The 13318-nt window shown below is 40.0% G+C and overlaps 1 protein-coding gene across 9 annotated transcripts in view; it reads left to right on the plus strand.

Moving 5' to 3' along the window:
• Positions 1-1544: 1544 nt before the first annotated feature.
• The window catches only part of SULF2 (sulfatase 2), a 160063-nt gene continuing 148289 nt past the window's right edge, over positions 1545-13318 (plus strand). For 2 of the 9 annotated variants that reach the window (XM_080558307.1, XM_080558305.1), the window contains exons 1-2: positions 1761-1922; positions 2433-2517. The gene's annotated coding sequence lies outside the window, so the exon portion shown is untranslated. Of the gene's footprint in view, positions 1923-1961; positions 2163-2249; positions 2392-2432; positions 2518-13318 lie in introns of those variants that run through there. The other 7 variants (XM_080558315.1, XM_080558317.1, XM_080558308.1 and 4 more) reach the window with 7 other exon arrangements.

Raw genomic sequence — 13318 nt, forward strand, 5'->3', positions numbered from 1 at the left:
CATGAGGAAAAATGTAAACCATTTAAAGTATTTTTGAGTATTAAAAGTAATTGTATTTTTGAGTATTGTTGCAATAATAAGATAAACCTCAACTGTACTGAGATCCTCTAATGCAAAGAAAAAGCCTTCCTCGTGGGTTAGAAATGTATCCCATCTTTGAAAAGTGTCTATTAGGAATAGCATGTACCATATGACAGAGCATTGGAACAGGTTGCCCAGAGACGTTGTGGAGTCTCCAAGATCCTCAAAACCCAGCTGAATGTGTTCCTGTGCAATGTGCTCTCGGTGACCCTGCTTGAGGAGCTGGGTTGGCCTAGATCTCCAGAGGTCCCTTCCAGTATCAACCATTTTGTGATTCTATGTCATTTACATTTAATGACAGTGTTGGGGTAGAATACAAATGGTTGACTATTTCCAGGAATCATAATCGGTCCACACACTAGTTTTAAACCCAAAACTCTGCTCTGAAACTGCTCTAGTGAGAAATAAGAACGTGACACTTTCAAAAAATGACAAAATTTCATTCAGAACACGGTTTACCATATGTAATAAATATGTATTTTTTCTTCTCCAGCACGCATCTCAAGACTGTTTTGTCAACTTTAAATTGTTGGATGCTGAAAAGAATTTGCATCATTTTCTTGCCATGTCATCATAAAAACATTATCTTGGAACCTGTCTGGAATAAAATAAGCTTCTCAGTCCCTGGATTTTCTGTGGAGAATCAACTGAAGATGTAGGGACTGGATTAAAGAGCATCATCTGGGAGGTCCGTAGCAAGGAAGGTATTTTAAAAATCTCTTTCTCTTCCTTTGTATCTCTGTAAAGTGTGAGTGCATTTCAAATTGGTAGGGAGGTATGGAAAAGTGAGAAGTAAACCTGGAACGATGGGGCTGCTTTGGGTGGTTTACAAGTACATGGCAAACATCTGTGCTACTTCCACTTGGAGTGGAGATAGGGACCCAGAATATGGGATCCTGTCCACAGATTGTCCACGTATCTGTGGAAAATTCTTCAAATTAGGAACGTGGAAGGCTAAAACTCAAAGCCATTTAAATGGTCAGAGTCTTGACTCTCCTGGAACAGCTTCTCCACAGGAGATGTAGAAGAAGTCTCCACACACACACACACAGGAGTCTGCTCCGTGCCCCTTACAGCAGGCTAAGGCACACTGCTCCGTGCAGTACCACGGCCGGCCTCCCCACACCGCATGTGGAGAGCCCTGCTTTAGCGTTAAGTGGGACGTGAAGAAGTTTTAATAGGCCAGGATTTTATTCCTCCCAACCCCTAGAGGATCAGGCTTCCCCTTCCCCCCGCCCCCAAATTTTTCCCTGATCTCCCCCCAAAACCTCTTTATCGCACCTGGCGCCCGCAGCGGGGGCCATCCCCAGAGATCTTCGAGACCTTCTTCTCCGCTCACCCTACGGCCATGGCGGGGCACTGCTGGGAGGCGCCCACCCGGCAGGGAAGGAGATGAGGGGAAGGGACGGCGGCTGTAGGGAGGGAAGGGCAACGAGGGGACGGGGAAAAGCAGCGGCGAGCCTGAGGTGAGGGGGTCAGGAGGGGCGGGCACCGCCGCGGTCCCTCAGCGCGCTGGGCGACGGAGAGCGGCCGGCGGGGCCCTAAAGCTCCCCTCACGCTCACCACCTCCTCGGCAGGGAGCCCCCCGGGCGGGGAGGCGGCAGCGCTTGGAGGAGGCGCCTCGCAACAGATGGTTAAAGCCGGCTCCTCGCCGCGGCCCGTATTGGAGGGAGGGAGGCAGCGGCCGGAGCTGCGCGGAGCGGCGCGCAGCGCCCCCAAGCCCGCTTCGCTCGCTCCCGGGGCGGGCGCTGAGGAGAGACCGCCGCCATCCCGCCACCCCTGCGCCTCCAGTCCTCGGCAGCTCCGGGCCACCTGCGAGTTTTAACCGCCCGCCGGGCGCTGTGAGTAACGCTGGGCCGGGCTGGGGCCGCTGGGAGGGCTCTGGCTGCGGGAGGCCCTGAGGGCTCGGCTCCTCGGGCTGCCGCCGCCTGCGCTTGAGGCGGGCGGGCGAGCCGGAGCCGCCGGCTTTGCCGGCCGGAGCCGCCTTTTTCTCCGGTTTAACCCGTACGCAGGGAAGGTGCGGGAGCCGATCCTCCCCGGGACGGGCGGCTGTGCGGACGTCGGGCAGATTTTTATCACCTGTGAGGAAAACCCCTTGCCATTCGGTCCCCCTTCCCTTTCCATCCCGGCTTCGACGCTGGTGGCGGCTAATTACCGGGCTTTCCTGAGGTGCGGGGAGCGGCCGGCCCAAGGTCACGCAGCGAGGCGGTGGCAGAACTGGAGAATAGCTTAAAAAACTTCTGGTGCCCGGTCCTGGGCTCGGCTCAACGAGGCTGCAGGGCTCCGGGCAGGGACGGGGTCCAGCTGTAGGTAGGTCTCAGATCAGCTCGTCTTTTTGTTCCCCTTCAAAGGGTTGCCTACTGATGTGAAGCCACACAGAGGTGCAGTGTCCGTGCTGTCTCCCTCATCTTCTCTAGCCTGAGAGCATGTAAATGAGTATGTATATAGTCTTACTTTACTAATATTAAGTTCAGTAGATAAAAACAGAAGTTGTTAGACTACATTTTGTTAGTTAGACTACATTTTGTTTTCAGGTTTATGGTGTTAATAAGTAATGTCTGATATTAATAGTGAATGTCTTCACATGCTATCAGACAGGAATTATCCAAAAAAGCCTTAATTGCTTGGGTGTTAACTGTATGCCAAAGCTAACCTGCAGTGCAATGCGTTTTATGCATAATGCACGTGAGAGGTTTGGTGGGCCATGTCCTAAAACTAATGTATAATGGGCTTAAGAGTTCTCCAAACTATGCAATTTCAGTAATTGTCTTAATATTAGCTATTTGCAAAATGATCTTTTCTTCCTTCTCTCCTTATCTCTAAACATAATTTTTATGAGTTCAGATAAAGGTATTCTACTGTCTTTTGCCCCCACTAACATTCAGTGTTTCTCTGAAGTTTCTTATTGCATGGAAATATATGTTATGGTTCTAAGGATGATGCTTTGACTAAACATATTAGAGTCCTCGAAGTAAATCCTCTTCATGTAATTTTGCAGGGCTTTGCATTTCACACCATGTCATGCAGCAATGAAACTTAAAAAGTTAAATGTGCTTTTTCAAAAACTGACCCCCCATCTTTCTCAATTTTACCTTACCCGTTCTGCTTAGTTATGGGGGGTAAGGAAATGGAATATGAGAGGTTTAGGAAAGCACTCAGAATATTAGTGTAAATAGGACAGATTTATTTTTAATTTGCATTAGACAGTTCAGGTGAACTCTGGATTCTGTTCAAAACAAACCTTGGAATTCAAGGCAAGGTTCCTGCATGATGGGGTATTTTTACTATAGATTTTGTATTTTGCATGTGGAGGGTTTTTGTGTGTGTATGTCTTTGTTTTAACCTCATTTAGAAAACAATGCATTATTCTCAAAGTAATTAATGGACTTTTTTTTCTGTGGACTTTGATATTTGCAAAAAAGAAGAAACCTCTTTGTGCTTGTATTTGGGCTATGTAACACTTCTTTTGCTGCAAGGATACCTTGCAAGGAGTCTTATTTCAGGTAACTTCTAGCTAGAAGAGTTGGCCCTTGCTGTATAAAACCCTCTTGATTAGTTATATGTTCCAGTACCGATACTTTATCATTTCTTTGAAATGGATAGGAAGAAGTCTGAAGTCAGTTCATCGAAGTAACTCGCATTATTTCATTAAACAAATTAGTAAGTTAAAATAGGTGATGCTTTGCTATGGCCCTGTATGTTTTGTTTTTAAAAATAGTCTCTGTTGCATTGTTGGCACTTTCTTTCAAGCATCTGTTACAAGGACTTCAGGCAAGAAGAATCATGGGTGCTCATCTACATAAACAAAACTCAAAATGGCTCGGTGATGTCAAACTTGGAAATAAAATTGATTTGCTTACAATAAGTTGGTAACGTAACTGAATGAATAGGACTGTTTTCTGTTGCAAATGAAGAAAAATGTGGTGGAGTGAAGCAAAAACTTGTGCAGTATAGCAGCAGAAATATTTTTGAGATGCTAGAATTAATACTAGGAATAAAGATAACTGTAAATAGCTTCCTTTTTACTATGGAGCTATTGCAAAAAAAGATTCACAAGCCAGTAATCAGTACGTAATGTCGTCTTCTGTTATTACAGTGGAAATAGAAAAATAAATACCTAATATCTCAAAGATCTCTACAACTTGGAAAAGGTGTGGATTTATTTAATCTTCCCTTCAAAATTGCTTTTAGAAATAATTAATTTGAATTTCAGGCTTCTTGCTTTGTAGATAGAAAAGACTTCAATCATTCTATGCTAAATGACTGTGCTCCCTAAAAACACATTTTTCTCTTTTTTCCTCTCAACATCCTTTCCTCATCCACCTATGGATTTCAGAATAGAGCAAAAGTGAGCTCAAGAGCTGCTACCAACCCATCAGAGCATTTTGATTAAAGTTGTTTGTGAGATCCTACTTCTGTGAAGAATGCTCCATGCTTTTGCCAATTTCCATGAAGTGTAGATAAGACCTGCCTTTCTAATTTTCCCTTGCAATACCATTGATAGAACAGATTCTCATTTTTGTCAATACACTGGGCTAATTTCTCAGGCTGGAGTGGGCATTCTGGAGAATGAGATACGGGCCTACATTTTCAATATGAAATCGGATGTTCCAGAATGCTCATGGGTTTTGAGAGTACCTGGATTTATTCCAGTGTAAGCTATGATTCGATCTGAAACCTGAAGAGGTGTCATGAGTGTCTTTTGTCATTTGTTTTTTTTTTTTGTTTTTTTTTCCCTTCCCATTAGTAGTATCTAATACACTTGGATTTCTTGTTAATCTTTCAGAAACTGTCTGCATTTCTCACAATTGCTTGTTGCTAGTTACCTGCCTCTACCCTATCCCTCTCACACATACACACCCCAAATGGTACATATGGAGTGATAATGCAAGTTTGTTAAAGGAGGATTTTAACTAATTAGTGGTTGACCTCTGTAGGAGGAGAAAAGATTTGTAATACTTGTGAATATTGCACATATTCAGAAAACATTCGGACAAGTCTGAAATATTACCTCAGCTTTGTCTAATTGCTAGATATAACCATGCCTTTCTACAAATACAAATGCTGAAAGTCCAAAGGTCTTCAGCAAGAAGCAGCATCCAAAGAAGCGTTGCTTCTGAGGCAGTAAGAACGTCTTAGTAAACAGATAATTTAATCTTCCCTCTTGTAAGGAGTTGTACTTGGGTTCCAGTGTTCCCATAACACAGGAAATGTATGCCGATCTCCTGTGGCTGCCACAGGATCTGTCGTGTGCAGATCTGTGCATGCTAATATCTACTGTGGTCTTATCTTCCCACAGTGCAAAATTTCATTTTCTGTATCAACGCAGTTTATATATACAATTGGGTAACACTTCTTTTTTCTTTTTTTTGTGAGTACAATAGTTCAACAGTTTAACCTAGACCCACCTCTGTGTCTGTGGATGTGTGTGTGTATGCATATTTTATTTATATATATATATATATATTTACATGTACACAAGAAAGAGGGGGTTATGTACTTGTGTTCTTATGTTTCCAAATCCTGGTGAGCGAGATTTCCCATGAAAGTGTTTGAGATGATGTCTTATTTCTGCAGTTTGGCTGTGGTAGGAAATCTGTTTCGGTGCTCAGAATGACACTAAAGTGAAGTAATTAATGTGAAAGATCGAAAAACATAACAATAGGAGATCTTATTCAAATGCAACTTTCTGTAAAGCTGAATAAGAGTCATTGTTAAGCAGCTATTACTTTATTTAGTTTTACAACACCCTATTTTATGCTTACAGCCTTTGTAACACAGATACAGTTCCTACTCTAAATCTGTACAGAATAAACTGAAGTAACTAAGCAGATGAAATATATACAGTGACATGTTGACATTTCTAATCTGGTCTTGTAGCAGTGATGTTTTTTTTTTCCCATGTGAACAATGTAGAGGCTTTTTATGCAGTTAGTATCTGTAAGGAGCTTATTCCAAATCTTAGTTTCGTTATTTTGTATTTGTCACTATATTTCTAGTGTTCTAACTGTCTTACTTTTTTTCCACAGTAAAATCATGAGAGTAATTCATAGTTCAGTGAGTTTGAGCAGCTTGTGGTAAAATACAAGTTTTGCTGTGTGATCACTAGTACTAATTAGCATGGTTAATGGATTGTTGGAAGAGAATGTCAAAATAAAGAGGTGTCTGTTAGGCTCCAGAGTCATCTGTAATCTGCATATGGTATTCAAAAATAAAGATAGTATCTTTGAGGAAACCACTATAAATATCGATACCTCACAAGGAGTAACAAAAATACTGGCTAAAGTCTCATTGCTCCAGAAAGACATGTCCCATTTAAAAATAGGCAGCTTCTTATTTGAAGCTTCTAAAAAGAAAGCAATTGAGTTGCCTTTCTTATCTGAAGGTCTTGGAGAGGCAGCAACCATTGCAGAGGCCTGAAACTATTGATCCAGGAGGTAGGAAGCACTATAACCAGTGGTTCTGGGGTGATCTGATAGTTCTGGCCAGCTCTGGCTGAGTCAGTGAATATGACTACCAGGTTTAATAGATGGGGTCAGTGTATTTAGGAATTTGGCGTTTTCTAGAAATACTTGAGAAAAGAAGATCAGGGATCATCAAGATGCTGAAGTATGTCAGAAGGTGATGTCATTTGCATCTGGAAACCACATAAGGAATACTTCATGAAGCTCCGTGCACATTTAAGAACAACATTTCTGATCCTTCTCTCATGCAAAATATCTGGTAGAACTCTTCAGAAATGAAAGGATCTTAATATTGGCAGGTCTTCACAAGGCTTTCTAGTTCAGTTTCCCTTCCTCGTTTTCTGCTGTTCCCTTTTTGTCTTTGTTAACAGTAGCAACATGTTTATGCTGCATTGTTAAAATTTTGTAAATTTTCTATTGGAGTGTGTGTATAGGATAAAAGTAACAATAAAATGCATAGATCTCTTTTTTTTTTTTTTGGGGGGGGGGGTATAATTACAAGGTTGTTTCATGTGAATTTAAGTATGTGCAGTGAACAAGGTTTGCAACAAACTCCAGGTATTAATTTGTACTGTTTGGCTCACTAGTTCTTAACTGTCTCTGTACTGCTGTATTCTCTCCAGTGCAATTAAATAGTTATTGTCTATTGTCTTTTGAACAAATGTTTGTGTATAGTTCCATTGTTGGATGGATTTCCCTCCCTCCCCACCGCAATGAATAATTTGAATTGCTTCAAAAAAAAAAAGGGGGAAAAAAAAGAAGTCTACATTACTTACTGCTATAACTTTTGAAGTTTGGATATAACCTCAGATATCTAATAATAGTGTGTAAATTATTGATATACTAAGATAAATATGTCTAGTATTATTCCAGTTCATATCCTAAGGTATCCTTAATCCAAGTCACTTCTGTGATTTTAATGTCTTCGGGGTTCCTTTTCCCTAATTTTACTAGACTACGAGTCATATTCATCACCAGTTTTTACCACCTTTGTGGTTTTGTAGCCAACATACAGCTTGTGCCTTTGGAAAGAGCAAAAAAACAGCTGTGCCACTGACTATAATATTTAGAATTATTGACTTGTTTTTTAGTAAAAAAAATAACTTTGTTACTAATCAGGGTAAGGCAAATATCTGTTATTAATAACTTCAAGATGAACATTAGGTGTTTTAGCTACTGTACTTCCTTTTTCCACCCTTATTTTGAGGTATATTTCACACATACAGAGTAAATAACTGTTCAAAATAATTTAACTTTTAGTTTACATCCATCTTCACTTTCCCCTATGTTTCAGTACCAGCAAGATTTGAAGGGCTTTCAAAAGAATCTGGCTCCTTTAAATCATTCTTACTTTGTTGGGGGAAATGTGTAGAAGACATCAGTGACTTACAGAAAAATTACATGCACTTAGAAAACTTTTTTGTCATAGTTTTTGTGTGAGGAAGCAAATTACTGTACAGAATGTAACTGATCTGTACATAGAGAAGGGTGAAAAGGCGGTGTGACTTCTGCCATCTATTTCATTTGACACGTCTTTGGATCTTCCTGTATATCTAGAAATACTGTGATGCAATGGTTTCTGTGACCCACTTGGATTCTTTTCTGATTACTCTGAATCCTCGTACACTGATGAAAGTGGAGGCAGCTGTAAGACTGCAGATAAGTGAGTTCCAATTAGTGCCTTTAAGTCACTGTCAAATGATCTGTCTTTAGTCACACTTGTCTGGTAGTCTAACTACAGAATCAAGGCAATTTTAAACATTTTTTTGAAATTTCCTTGAATGCAATATTTGCATGGTTTCTCTTCTGCTCAGTGCCGTCTGGTGGAGAACAGACTTGAAGCCAGTAGTTAACTATGATACAAGACCCTGTAGGTTCTGTAGCTGTTCACAGTGTGACATTAATGGTGTTAAATTAGCAACATCAGCAATATTAACTAATTTCCTCATTCAGACTGTGACATTTGTTTGGTAAAAGGATCATTAAACATATGCAAACATCCTATGTGCAGTAAAAGGTCTTTGGGCCCTGACAAATGATAAATGAGAAAATTACCAGTTGTAGGAAAATGTAAATATCATTCTTTGGAAATCTGTCCTCTGGCAAGAGAAGAATGTTCCCCTCTAAGCCATGAAGGATTCATTATATTCTTTTCACATCTGTAAAGAAAGCTAGAGGATATTTTACATACTTAAAGCATATCTTGATGTCTCTTCTTTTCTTTCAGGCACTGCTGTTGAATTGGGATTTGTCCTGGTTTTGTTAAGCAAGTACTCCAGCAGTGTGCTGCAGAAAGAAGTGCTGTAGCCTCAATTAACTCCTCCTATAATCTTCTGAGTAATTTTGAGTCCATCTTATGTTTTTGTTATTAACAGCTTTAGGTTATTATTTTAATCAGCTGTAATGCAAGGGATTAAAGCAGGGGCTCACATATTGATTGCCTTCCCATCAGATGACTCCATAATTACTACAGATGTAATACAAACTTGCATGTTAACTGATGAATGTATTTATCATGGCTTCAGGGAAAGGCTTAGTCTAGTTTCTGACAACCTTGAGTGACTTTTTTACACTCGCTGTCTCCAGCTGTATAGGATTTGTAGTGTCAGGTTGGAGAACTAACATCACCAGCTTCAGAAAAGAAAAGCTTCAAGTATGATGTGTTTGCAGTAGCTTATTACCTAGTTCGATTCATGGGTAAAGTTTCTAGCTGCAGCGATGTTCTAAGGCATGACTGAGTACTGTATTTCAGCCACTGCTGTTTGCCTCATTAAAGCAGTGGCTCAAGTTCCTGTGCTGTCCCACAATAAAACTCAACTGTGAATTCATCCTGCTTTTATCTTGTGATATCAGCGCAGTTCAAAAAGAGCCCCACAGACTTGATAGTTTTTGTCATCTTTGAAATGACAAAAATAATTTTCTGAGACTTGAGAACTTTTTGTCAATCTTTCCAAGAATGGAGTTGTTACAAGCTATTAAAATAGTTGTTACGTTAAATATTAAAAACTTTAAAATGGCTGAAAGAGATGACTTTAAATTAGCTAACAACAGTATCTTTTTTCCCTTCCACTGGAAGCTAGGTTTGCCAATAGCAACCGTATAAAATTGTGAGAGGCTTATTTAATTTTTTTTCCAAAATTCACCCAATCAACTCCATTGCCTGGAATGTCTGATACTTCTGGTCTTGGTTGTGGATTCTTGATAGTTTTTCTAGGATATCATTCCCAAGCTAGTAAGGCATGTACTTTGATGTATGGTAAGATCAACTAATAGCCAAGCACAATCTGATGCATTCATGCTTTTCTAGATGCATGTGGGCTGTACCACCCTATACCAGACTCCGTAACTCTGATTCAGAAAAGCATTTTAAGAAAAAAAAAAAAAAAAAACCAAACTTCAGTATAGTAGAATCTCCTACAAAGTAAAGACTTCAATTTTTAAATGAGCACTGAACTGTGGGAAAGGAGAGAGGGAGTGGGAATAGAGCCTGAATCTGCCAAGTTTTGTGCAGGATGGTATCCTGTATGTCCCATGATGTTTTGGTACTAGAAGATGAACAGAGCACATTAGCACCAGTAATGCTTAAAAGCTGAACCTGGAATGAAATCCTTTCCTCACTTAAGACTTTGGCTGTATTTCTAGATACTGAGGATATGATTTGCATCCCAGCTTGTTGGGTGCTGTCAAATATCAGTGTTTTTTATCTCTTCAGGAATTATCATGAAAGCTCAAGGCAGGAACTGCCTAGGAGGAATCTGGAGGAAAAGGAATAAAATGAGCTATGATCTAAAATATGTATTAACCCAATTAGGGAATACTGAGTTTGTTGGATTTAAAATTCCCCAGGTTGTATAAGATTTTGACACAAACAGGTCAGCTTTGTGTCTACTGTGGGTAAGACAAGGTAGAGCAAAATTGCAGCAGGTGAGATTTGGGGTAGGCATTACATTTAAATTAAGGGGAAACTCAGGTCTCATTTTGAAGTTACAAACTTGAGCCCTTGTGAGATGAAACTTTGGACATTCAGTTGGTTGACAGAAGTTAAAACTTGATCTCAGCTGGCAGACAGTGTTTTGTACGGACTTTTTATTTTACGAATTTATGTCTCAGGGCTTTTACTAGTTGTTTGCTGAGACTAGTTGTTCCTTTGTCTGTTGGACTCTCTACCAGTCTCTAGAGCACTGGAAGGCAGACAGAGCACTTAGATATTTGTTTTAAAGGTAGGTCATGCTCATGCTCCTTTATCAGTTGACTGCCAGATCTGAAACTGAGAAAATACTGCTTCCATGTCAGAGTGGGCCAGAAGGACTGTTAAGCAATAGAAGTATTCATATTCCTAGAATTAGATGATGACCCGAACTGAATTTATCCTTTCTTCAGATCCTAAGAGTTTGAGAAAGTCTGTGATTTCTCTTCTGTCCTCTGGAGATAGTGTGTTGTGTGACTTGCTTTTAGTGATCTTCAGCAGGGGCTCCTTATGATAAGCTTACAGTATTTTATAGCTTGCAGCATGGACATACACTGTGTGTTTGCCTGTATCTGCAGGGTGAAGTTGTTTTCCTACCACACTGCATTTCAAAGACCTGGAGTTAAATATCCAGGTAAGTTGCAAAACCTCATCTTGAGAAGATTAACAGGTTGGACAGTCATCACAGATACACAGAATCGTTAAGGGTGTAAAAGATCTCTAAGATCATTTAGTCCAGCCGTCCACCAACAGACAAAGAGGAGCTCTGCATCTCCTTTCTCCCATGGAGTAAAGGTCTGGGCTTGATGAACTACAGTGATCCTTTGCTTTTTTTTTTTTTTAATTAGCTCTCTATTGTCCATTTGTACTTGATTGGATTGCTGAGATGTAAGTATATAATGCTTCCTACGTTGTTACTTAGAAAGTATAGCTAGTTATTAGAACAGTGTATGTTAGAACAACAGTAGCATTAAGCACAGTTGTAGTAGTGAGTATTAAGTTTGAAAAGAAATTCCTTTTTTGATGTATTTTAAGTTTTTCTACTCTACACGTTAACAAAACTCCTTCAGTTATGGAAGACTTAAGTTAGCTTTGTGTTTATTAGCAAATTCACTTAGTCCTGATTTCTCAATCTTAAGAGTGTCGTTATCAGGGTGAATATGTTTGTCTGTATCTCTTACTGCGTGTTTCGAAGACAGACTGGAGACAATGCAACTGTGGTAGCAAAGAGGTTGGTGCTGAAGAACCACTTGAGAATAGGTTCTGCTTCTCAGTTTTATAGCACTAGCTCATTTTCAGTCTGCTAATAACATCAAGGCAAGCTAGTTTAAAACTAGCTGAGGCCAAAATTGGAGCAGTAATAGTAGTAGTAAGAGCCTGCAAGTGATATTTCTGGGTAATTTGGTGAGCAGAAGCATTGTGGTGTCTTAAATCTTAATTGTAAAGATGTCTTACAAATGAGACACAAGTACCATTTCTACTTCTGAGCTTATATAAATATTCATTTTTATGCAGAATTTTAAAGTTTTTTTTCCCTCTAAAATTATCCTTGTATGGTATTAGGGAAAGAGAAACTGCATGTGTATAGATGAAATTCACTAAAACCTGCAGAAAGAATAATTGAAAGACAGCTTTCCTATCCTAGATTAAAATAACTTTTTTTTTTTGCAGTACATACTTTCCTTCTACTTGTGTGTGTGTGTGTGTTTTTTTGTTTGTTTTCCCCTGCATATGTATGTAAAATAAGAATGGAAGTGCTAAGGAAGAACAGTTTTCTGCCCACGGCTTCCAAAGTGTTCTTCAAACATTTATCTCATAGATGAATTACTCACTTCAAAGTCATTCTTAAATCTGTAAGGGGAAAACTTCCTACTATCAATTGCACTAAAAGGCAGAAATGTCTCTTTATTCTTGTCTTATTTAACATTGTCAGCCTGTGAGGCAGTAAAGTTTTAATGCCTGATAACTTTTCATTATGGCAGAATTGTTTCTTTCATTATCCATGTGCTGAATTTTGCTGTTCTCCTTGTTCTCGGGGCACAGGCCTAGGTACCAACATCATACTGTTGGTATCTTTGCTTTCATTAGCCTTCCACATGTACACCCCTATCACCTCCAGCGATAAGAAAGCATTTGAAAGGTTCGAGATGCTTACTGGGAGTTGCTGATGCTTAGAAACCTGCTGCCTGTCTCATAGGGCCCAGTCTTAAAACCCAGCAGTTTTGTCTGCAGGTGGAGTCTTAGGCAATCTTCCTGTGACAGCACTGCTGAGGGAGTTGTGGAAAGGCCAAAGGGAGTCTCTAACTTTTTTAGAACAAAAATCTTCAGTAGCTAGCTGGGATTTTCCACCACTTTGCAACTATCATGCTGGGGTTACTTGTTTCTTTTAGCTGTATACCCTGGCTTCTTTAGCAATGGCAGTGTCCTCTTTTGGCTTTGACATCTGTTTTCTGGTTTTCGTTTGTGTTTGTGGGTAGAATTACTGTGTCTTTTGTGACAGGCTCTAAATTTAGGACACTGAGTCCTTCTGTTTTCAGAGTAGGCATGAATGTGTATGAGACGCTTCAGGAATGGAACCTCAGCCACCTACACGTTGGTTTGGATTATATGATTGTTGGGGTTAGGTAGGGTGCTTTTACTTCTTGGCTAAAGGGAAAACAAATGCTTTGGTTGTCCTTGGCTGTTAGTGTCAATCTTTGTCTACTTTCTATGAAAAGCAGATGAAAGTTAGGGATCTAGAAGCTGTGGATCACTGTGTTTCGCAAAGCAAAATGGAGCAACCTGTAGTTGAGCTAGCAGTGTGCCC

Source organism: Anser brachyrhynchus, assembly GCF_964034855.1.
Source record: "Anser brachyrhynchus genome assembly, chromosome: 16".
Lineage (NCBI taxonomy): Eukaryota > Metazoa > Chordata > Aves > Anseriformes > Anatidae > Anser > Anser brachyrhynchus.